We start from the raw sequence: 9227 nt of genomic DNA, 5'->3' as shown, positions 1-9227 counted from the left end.
GGGGCATATACAGATGATATCAATTTCGATTTCGTAAAGACGAATCAGTTTTCTATTCAGAAAAATACGAAGAAGGTAGTCGTGTGGTAAATACATTCGTCGAAAAATCAGAGTGTTGTTTTTGTTTTTTTTTCAATAAGAATGGGTAAAACTTGGGATGTGAGTGAACTAATAAAGAGGACTCTTAAATTACAAAATATATAAAACAATTAGATTAAAAAAAACCACTTAAAAATGAATATCAATTTTGGAAAAAAAATAACGAAAATGGGGTAGAGTTTTTATTTTATTAATTTTTTGAACACAGACAAACTGCCTCTAACAGTCTGTGTGTCAATTTGTTTTTGTGCCTCTAATTACCAGTGGTGTATCCATTCATTTTGTAACTCAGTCGATGCCAGTATGACAGTTATCAGGTAATTGATTTAAAAAAAATTGCCATTGATAAAAAAAGATATCATATAAGTCATGTAAGTTCTTTAGTATTGTATGTACCTTCAATGAATAACATTAATTTATCTTTTGTTTTTGTTTATAAGTAGTTTACAAATGCTCCCTGTCCCATGACTAGATTATTTTAGCCGTGTTTCTTGCAATAAAGTAACTGTACATTTCCACCATAATAAACAGATAGATAGAGAGGGATGTGATAAAATAGCTTTTATTACATTCATCTGCAAAAATACTAAATGACCGGTTTCATCGTCAGACCTTTATCAAAGGTCAAAGCTCTTTGTATTTAACTGTTAGTTTAGTTTAAACATATTTATTTAAAGTGAATTGGGAAACAAGTTTTGCACCTTTAATAATCCCTTTCCACTTTTCGGGTGCGAGTACTGCCTTGTAGCGGCATTAGCCTACTCTTTTTCGAAATCTACAAAGGTGTCTTTAACGTGCAAGAGATATGGCTCTCTCTTAACACGGGTCAGCCATTTATCGTCCCCTTCCGACGGACTATCATATTATAAATGGCATTTTGTACACAATGTTCATGTTGCGAATAAGGATCATTGTGAGCTTTCAATTTATCTCCTACTCAGAGCACACATAAACCCCTAAAAGAAACAATTAAAAACATGAAACGTACACACTCATCAGTATAAATCTAAGGAGATTTGTTATAATTGGCAATGGGACATCCATACATCAGAGTTCAAATAAGGTAGATAAAAGCAGTTAATATATGTTAATGGATATAAACAGTTTAAGACCCGGTCATGAATTTCTTCTCTGCTGAATAAGATTTTATTTACAAATATATATCTACAGTAAAAAGTAAAAGGACTAAAACCGTTAATCACTAAAACATGATAAGATTGCTCATATCAATTGAACAGTCAAAAACAATGTCACACAATTCAAACGAGACCACTATCAGCCAATTAAAGCATTGCTGCCTGTATTAGATTTATTTAGATTTAGTTCCCTTTGTTCATTTCGCAGTTACATTATCAATTTTTAAATATATATAGCATGCTATCATCAACGAAACAGTAACAATCAATTATAATTTAGACGGTTCTTAAAGAATTTTGCCCTTAACAATGATTCATAACAATACAGGAAAAAAATACAGCTTTAAGGTCATCTCGTCATAGTTTGGACAGTATGTCCAGCCTATTTCGATTTTTTATTTCAAAAGGTTTTAAATGAGTTACATCAAATATATTTATATAAGCAATCAGATATGCAAAAGTACATTTTAAATAAATAAAAAAGGCAACTACATGATGTATGTTTAAGTCTAATCGAGTTTGGAGGCTTAAACATGTTAAAGTAGTTTTTTTGTGTTAATGATAATGAGGTATTATGTATAATGTGTAGTGTTGTTGCTATGAAAACATAGGGTTTTTCAAAGTCGATTTGTAGCGGTTAAAACTGGTGAATTATACATATAACCACTCTTCATCTCTCTGATAATGGCAATCTTTAGAGTCTTTAATAACAGTTTTGTTGATCACTTCTATGATAAAAAATCTCCTTTTAAAAAGAAACGAAAAACGCAAAAATAAGTGACTAAAAAGAAATGTAGTTTGTGGGATATAAAGCATGTACATCCAAACGTATCAGCTCATCAATGTAATAAAACAGTCAATGCAAACTTATAAACCTTTCTAAATAAAATTTAAAAAAACACCAAAAATAACAACACAAAAATAAACTGTTATCACAGAGATATGTCTCGCTTTTTTTTAATTTCGATAATGCAAATGTTGAAATTAAAATAGCAACACTTTAACATGTATGTTTTGCAAATATTCAAAGTCAATGAACCATGACTGAAGGTACATGGCTAAACAATCTCCATAGAAATGATATGTGCCAATGGTAATACAACTGCATACAAAATACTATTGGCTTATCATAAGTCCCTTTAAACAAACCTAAACACAAACTGAAACATGTAAACTTAGAAAAAAATCAAAGTCAATAAACCATAACTGAGGCGGCCGGGTCAAATAATCTAATTTACCTACCACTAGTGGTTCCCCATACACTGACCTAATAACAAATTAATACATGAAAACTAAGCAAAAGTTTCAGTCAAGAGACCATGACTGAGGGGTGGGGCCAAATAATCTTTATGAAATGAGATATGCCAATGCTTATACAGCTGCATACCAATTATCATTAGCTTACCACAAGTGGTCCCCCATAAACTGACCTAGTCACAAACTAATACAAAATAACTAAGCAAAAGTTGCTAAGTCAATAGACCATAACTGAGGGGGTGGGACCAAATAATCTCCATGGTAATGAGATGCGCAAATACTAATACCACTATTAAATATCTTTGACTTACCACTAATGGTTCACCATAAACTAGACCTAATTACAAACTAATACAGTGTTGACGCAGCTGCCGCCAACGCCAAGGTCGACGCCTGAAACAGCATACCTATGTCTTGCTCTTTGACTCCGTCAAGCGAGACAAAAACGGTAAACAAAAATATTTGTTTTATATAAAGAATCTTTTACAAACAAATATGCTCATCGATATTATAAAAAAATTCAATGAGTTATTAGAAAAAAATACATTTCCATCGAAACAACATCTGATACAAAAATTTAATAATACTTAGATGATTTATTGGCTCTCAATAATGACGACTTCAGTATATACTAAAGAAATTTATCCTGTTGAACTTTCTTTAAATAAAGCTTATACTAACAATGACCACTGCTCTCTCCTCGATCGTGATATCTATATCATTAATGGAAAGCTTAATACAAAAATTTATGATAAAAGAGATAATTTTTCTTTTCCTATCGTGAATTATTCATTTTTAGATGGTGACGTTCTCTTGTCACCATCTTACGGTGTTTATCTATCTCAACTTGTACGATTCTCTTGTGTATGTAACAACGTTTTAGATTTTAGCGAGAGAAATTTATGTATTGCTGAAAAATTATTACACCAGGGTTTTCGATATCACAAACTAGTCAAAACATGTACTAAATTTTATCATCGGTACAAGGACATCATTCAAAAATATAACTCAACATGCAGACATCTTATACGTTCAAGTATTTCACATCCAATCTTTGATGGTAATTTTCTTTATAAATCACAAAAATGTCTGTCTTCACCTCAGATGCTAACAAAACCTTTAAACAGACTTATTAAGAAAGGATATAGTTACGATACTGTTGTCAGGTCATTATAGATTCATATTTTGGCTTTAATATTGATTCACTTATAGGGTTTTTGCATTGGTATTAAACACATTTATTTAAAAACCAGTTGCTGACAGGACACGGGTCATGTTCTTCTTATTTTTCTATGATGGTATAAAACTAAATCCCTAACGGGAGAGAGTGTGCCTGATATCTTCAATCAGTTTAACACGGCCAACACTCGGCTAACCGAGAGTTTGGTCGGTTAATCTATATTGAGTATGCGGCTATATCGGCGGTTGGTCTGTTAATCGGGTTGGTTATACGTCTGTTAAGAGTAAAACTCACAATTTAATGTTAAACTCTGTTAAATATACAGATTTTTGCCATATTATGAGAACCACATCAAAAAAAGAAAAGTGTCTGACAAAATGATATCTATCATAGAACATTTTCCACCAGTAAAAAAAATCATAGCCTGCGCAGTTTTAAGTAAAACGAAAAGGCGTCTCGCAAGTATGTGGTTTTTATGCTTGTACGCATAGCAATATTTTGGATAAAAGGCTAAAAAACATTTTTATATATGATTTAAAGGACACAACATAGTACTTTGGTTCTAAAAAAAATAATTGTCATTGATAAATATTTCATAATTGTTATATAAGTTGCGTAATACCACATTTTAATGAATATTAGGGGAATACAGTCTGTTAATGGGTTGGGCAATTTAAATCGTGTCAGTTAAGAGTTATTTAGCCACGACAATAGTCTTACTACCTTTAGTTTATATTTTCACATTGAAAAAAATGAGATGTACTTGTGACGAAAAAATTACAATACGGTGCGACAATATCCTTATAGAAAGAGAACTTTTATTTTATTTTAATTTTATTTCTTTGCATTTCATTGAAGGGTGTTTCACTTCAATATAGCGTTATATGGACTGATTGGCCGCTCGAATTCGCACGAATTTATTATTTACGCCAAGTTAACAATCAGCCTTATTTTTTTTTGTCTGTTGAAAGTCTGTAACATCTATGAATCTGTCATGTGTTGCAATGCAGCTGGTTAAATTCCATGCGTTTTCTTTGAAATACTAAGGCTTTTCTACCTCAGGAATAGATTACCTTATGCCGGCGTCACACATTGGCGTATAGACCGGTGTGCACCAAACGTACAGAGAAAATTGACAAAGTCGGTATACGTTAGTTGCATGCCATAGGAACGCTTAGCAATCGTTCAAAGCGCGTTGCATAAGTTTGTAGTACGTCGAAATACAAAGGTAAAATTGAGAAAGGAAATGGGGAATGGTTCAAAGCGACAACAACCCGACCATAGAGCAGGTCAAGGCCACCAATGGGTCTTCAATGTAGAGAGAACCTCCCGCACCCGAAGGCGTCCTTCAGTTGGCCCCTTAAAAAATATGTATACTAGATCACACAAGACTAACAAAGGCCAGAGGCTCCTGACTTGGGACAGGCGCAAAATTGCGACAGGGATAAACATGTTTATGAGATATCAACCCTCCCCCTATTCCTCTAGCCAATGAAGGAAAGTAAATACGCTTGATGAACGCTACCATCCCAGGAAATTTGTTTGCAGCATAAAAAAAAACATACAACATACGCCAACATACGTTTCTAGTACGCCCAATACACGCTTAAAGCTCGTTTTGCACACGTTACAAATATGATTGACAGGTTAAATGCATCCAAAATTACTAGCGTATTGGCAGCGTAAATGATTTTGAACACGCCAGTGCTATACCCTGATGTGTGACGCCGGTATTAGTTGTGTTTCCTCAATGCTTTTCAACTTCGTATTTTATTTGTCCTTTTAAACATTTTTTTCGTCACTGATGAGTTTTTCGTAGACGAAACGCGTGTCCGGCGTAAATATAAGGAGTAAAAATAAAATTTCAATCCTGGTATCTATGAGGAGTTTATTTCCGGTATGTATTGTCTTTTGAAATTAATATTACTTTTTGAAACCATTTCTATCAATTTTCAGATTCCATTGTCTAAACTTATGTTTCATTGTTCATGTTTTGTTTCCATATATTCTAGCCACTAATCTTGAGTCTATCCCTTTATTCAGATAACACCCCATATAGCAATTAAATTATGCTTGTAATGTCATTCATAACTCTTAACAGACCAATTAACAGATCGAGTTTTATACATCCGACCCATTAACAGACCATATTTTTATCAAAAATTGATTTATGTCACCAAAATACAGTTTTTCGTGTAGATTTTTTACATATTGATGTTAATATGGTAAACAAACATAATGCCTGTCTTTTTTCGATGTTCAAAATATTGCATGCAAGTAAACTCAACCAACTTGCCATTTTTGTGTACATTTTGTGTGTGTAAAATGTGTATAAATTTACTGATGAGTAACTCGCCTTTTCATTTTATAGATCGTTTATTGAAGCTAGAAAAAAAATAATTACACCACTGGATTCAGTACTCCAAATCGTTTTGTCAGACATGAATAGTTTTTATGATATAAATATAATTAGAAAGTTATACAATGAAACATACTGACCTTGCAATGATTTTCTCGATAACACCTGATTAACAGACTTTAGCCAACCCGATTAACAGACCAACCGCCGATATAGCCGCATACTCAATATAGATTAACCGACCAAACTCTCGGTTAGCCGAGTGTCGGCCGTGTTTAATTGAGGTTTGGAGCTGGCATGTCAGTAACTTCTAGTAGTCTGTTGTTATTTATGTATTTATTTTCATTTTGTTTATTTTCTTTTGTTAACTTTTCTGACATCGGACTCAGGGGAGGGTTGAGATCTCAAAAAACATGTTTTACTCAATTTTATTTGCAAACACATTATCTACTTTTTTGGCATTTACATACAATAAAACCAATTAAGAAACCGCACAAAAGTGAAATACCAATGACCGCTATAGCCCATTAAGTAATGGTTAGGTTAATATTTTGATCTTTTTCAAAGAAGTCTTTGATGTCGTCACCGATGCCATTGTGTATCTGGTATTCGACGTTGATGTCACGATTGCAGAATGAATTTGAACAGTAACATGGTATACGACACCTTGGTTTGAAAGGGTCAAATGATTGACAATGTGGATGTTAGAAAGAGCTATTCCGGAACTTGTAGGTTTTCGTAGCGTGGTAACTGCAAAATCGAACCATGGAAAAGATGATTTTAATTTCGATTTTATTTTTGACACTTGATCGGATTTCAATGTATTTGTTAAAACAGGAATATATTTCTCACATGATTCTTTTTCGCATTTCCTGAAAATGTCGTCTAGTTTAACCCTTGCAGTCTGTATAGTAAGTCTGCACTCGTATTTCGTTTCCACAGATTCGTTCCCATATATCAACATTTCAGAAGTGACCAATGTTGTACAACCTTCTATGTAAAAAACCAAGGAGGTATCCAAAAACATCCCCAATTCTTCCCCCATCACAATAACCGGTTAGTTTGATTATTTGGCTAAAAATTGGTTGTTGCATGAAGGTCAATTCATCGTTGCTTAGTATACGTCCTATTTGTCTCACATATGAAAGTTTAGAATAACATTGTTTGAGTCGGTCCTGTTCTGCTTTTGATGAAGGATTTTGTAAGAACAGCGAGAAATCTTCAAAAGAATTTGATATTTCTCGCTTATCGGTCGCAACTTGTTTTTAATGACCGACAGATCAATTTTGAGAGATAGCATATCAACTCTTGTTCCTATGTTTTTGATTGTTTCATCTAAAACTTTTATGTTCTCATTAATCATGTTAATTGTTTTCAATCCATTTTTAACATTAATTATCTGATCTGGGTTTTCATTTAAAAATTGAACAATGTCACCAAGTATTGGTACACTCTCAACCAACACTAGGCCAATGTCTCCTGCAGATTTCAAATTGTTGTGAGCAAACGCTGTTCTTAAATAAGAAAAAGTTTCGATGAGTTGCTTGATCGCAAACTCTAAAACTGCATTTAGGTCTGTAAATTTCAATATCTGTCCCTTTGAAATGACGCCCAAGTGCAACTCGGTGAGCAAAAGACAACGAGGAACATTAAATCAGACGTCTTCATTTTCCGAAAAAGAAAGATAACGTTTTTATATGCATTATTTGTATTTCTTGCAGATCTTTTATTATCTCTTATAGATTGTAAGATAGTGTTGAACTTTTTCCGCGGGCTGTGATCGAGTGAAGATACTAAATGGATAATCGGTTTTCTCCATTTCAGTATTTTATGAATCATTTCTTCATAATTTGATATCACTGCTTTGTAAGGTCAACTATGTTTGATCGGGTCTATGTATTTGTATTCTGACTTTATAAAGTTCTAATCATACTTTAATCAGTACTACCCGAACTCATAAAGTCATTTCGCCTGATATTTAATAGTCCCCGAGTGTATAACCAGCTCAGTAGCCAGTATTTCGGCACTGGAATGGAAATGCAGATATTGTTTGATTAATATTTGATGTTATACCATTTATATGGAAATTTCTTGAAATAAAGGAACATACCTCCCTAATTTTTGCTCATATTCATGCCTATACTTTGGTCAGTTTTGATTTTATTCTTGAGAAATTGTATAACTAGAAGTGTACTGATGTTCAAGTGATTTGACCGCGAACATCACTGAGCGACATTAATATTCAAAATCCGCATCTAGTGTTATCAAAGCATTACGTGACGTGTAAGTTATAAAACAATTGAAAATTGATAGGAATGTGGTCGGTGCGACTGCTGGTGGACATTTCGTCTCCCAGGGTATCACCAGCCAAGCGTTCATGCAGCACTTGAGTGTTGACATGAATATCAATTATATGGTCATTTCATAAATTTACTGTTACAAAAGTATTCATTTTTCAAAATACCAAGGATTTTCTTATCCCAGGCATGGTCGTATTTGACACATATTTTTGGAATTTTTATCCTCAATGCTGTTCAACTTTATACTTGTTTGGCTTAATAACTTCTTTGATCCGAGCGTCATTTATAAGTGTCATGTAAACAAAACGCGCGTCTGGTGTATCAAATCATAATCCTGGTATCTTTGGTAACTTATTATTCAGAAAGGTTTTCATTTATAAAGTACAATAACTGTCAATCATTAACAAGTGAAACTCTTTTGATATATTTACAAGTAGAAAAATTATATTCTCCTTACCAGGTCCGGGCATCAAAACAAACTTATCAAGAACACGAAATGAGTCTAACAATTAGAGTTTTTTTCTACACCAAATTATCTATCATAATCAATAGCGCAACATTTGTTCTTGATTGATACAAATAAATTAAATGATCATAAAAAGTACGAAAATAGAATTTTTCTTAATTTGTGCAAATAAAGATGCATACTGATACGTTAACACAAATGGAAATCTTCGCACTTTAAGATTCTGAAGGAACATATAAAGACAAGAAAAAAGGGTCTTTGCATTTATGTTAACATCCTTCTTCCTAATATTATATTGATCATTGAAAGACAGTCATAGCAGAATGTAAATTAAGAAAAATACCGAACTCCGATAAAATTTTAAAACGGAAAGTCCCTAAACAAATGGCAAACTCAAAAGGTCAAACACATCAAACAAATGTAAAACAAC

This window comes from Mytilus edulis, chromosome 10, assembly GCF_963676685.1.
Source record: "Mytilus edulis chromosome 10, xbMytEdul2.2, whole genome shotgun sequence".
NCBI classification, from domain to species: domain Eukaryota; kingdom Metazoa; phylum Mollusca; class Bivalvia; order Mytilida; family Mytilidae; genus Mytilus; species Mytilus edulis.
The sequence above is the reverse complement of the archived record's forward strand: the minus strand, read 5'-3'. Positions refer to the sequence as shown.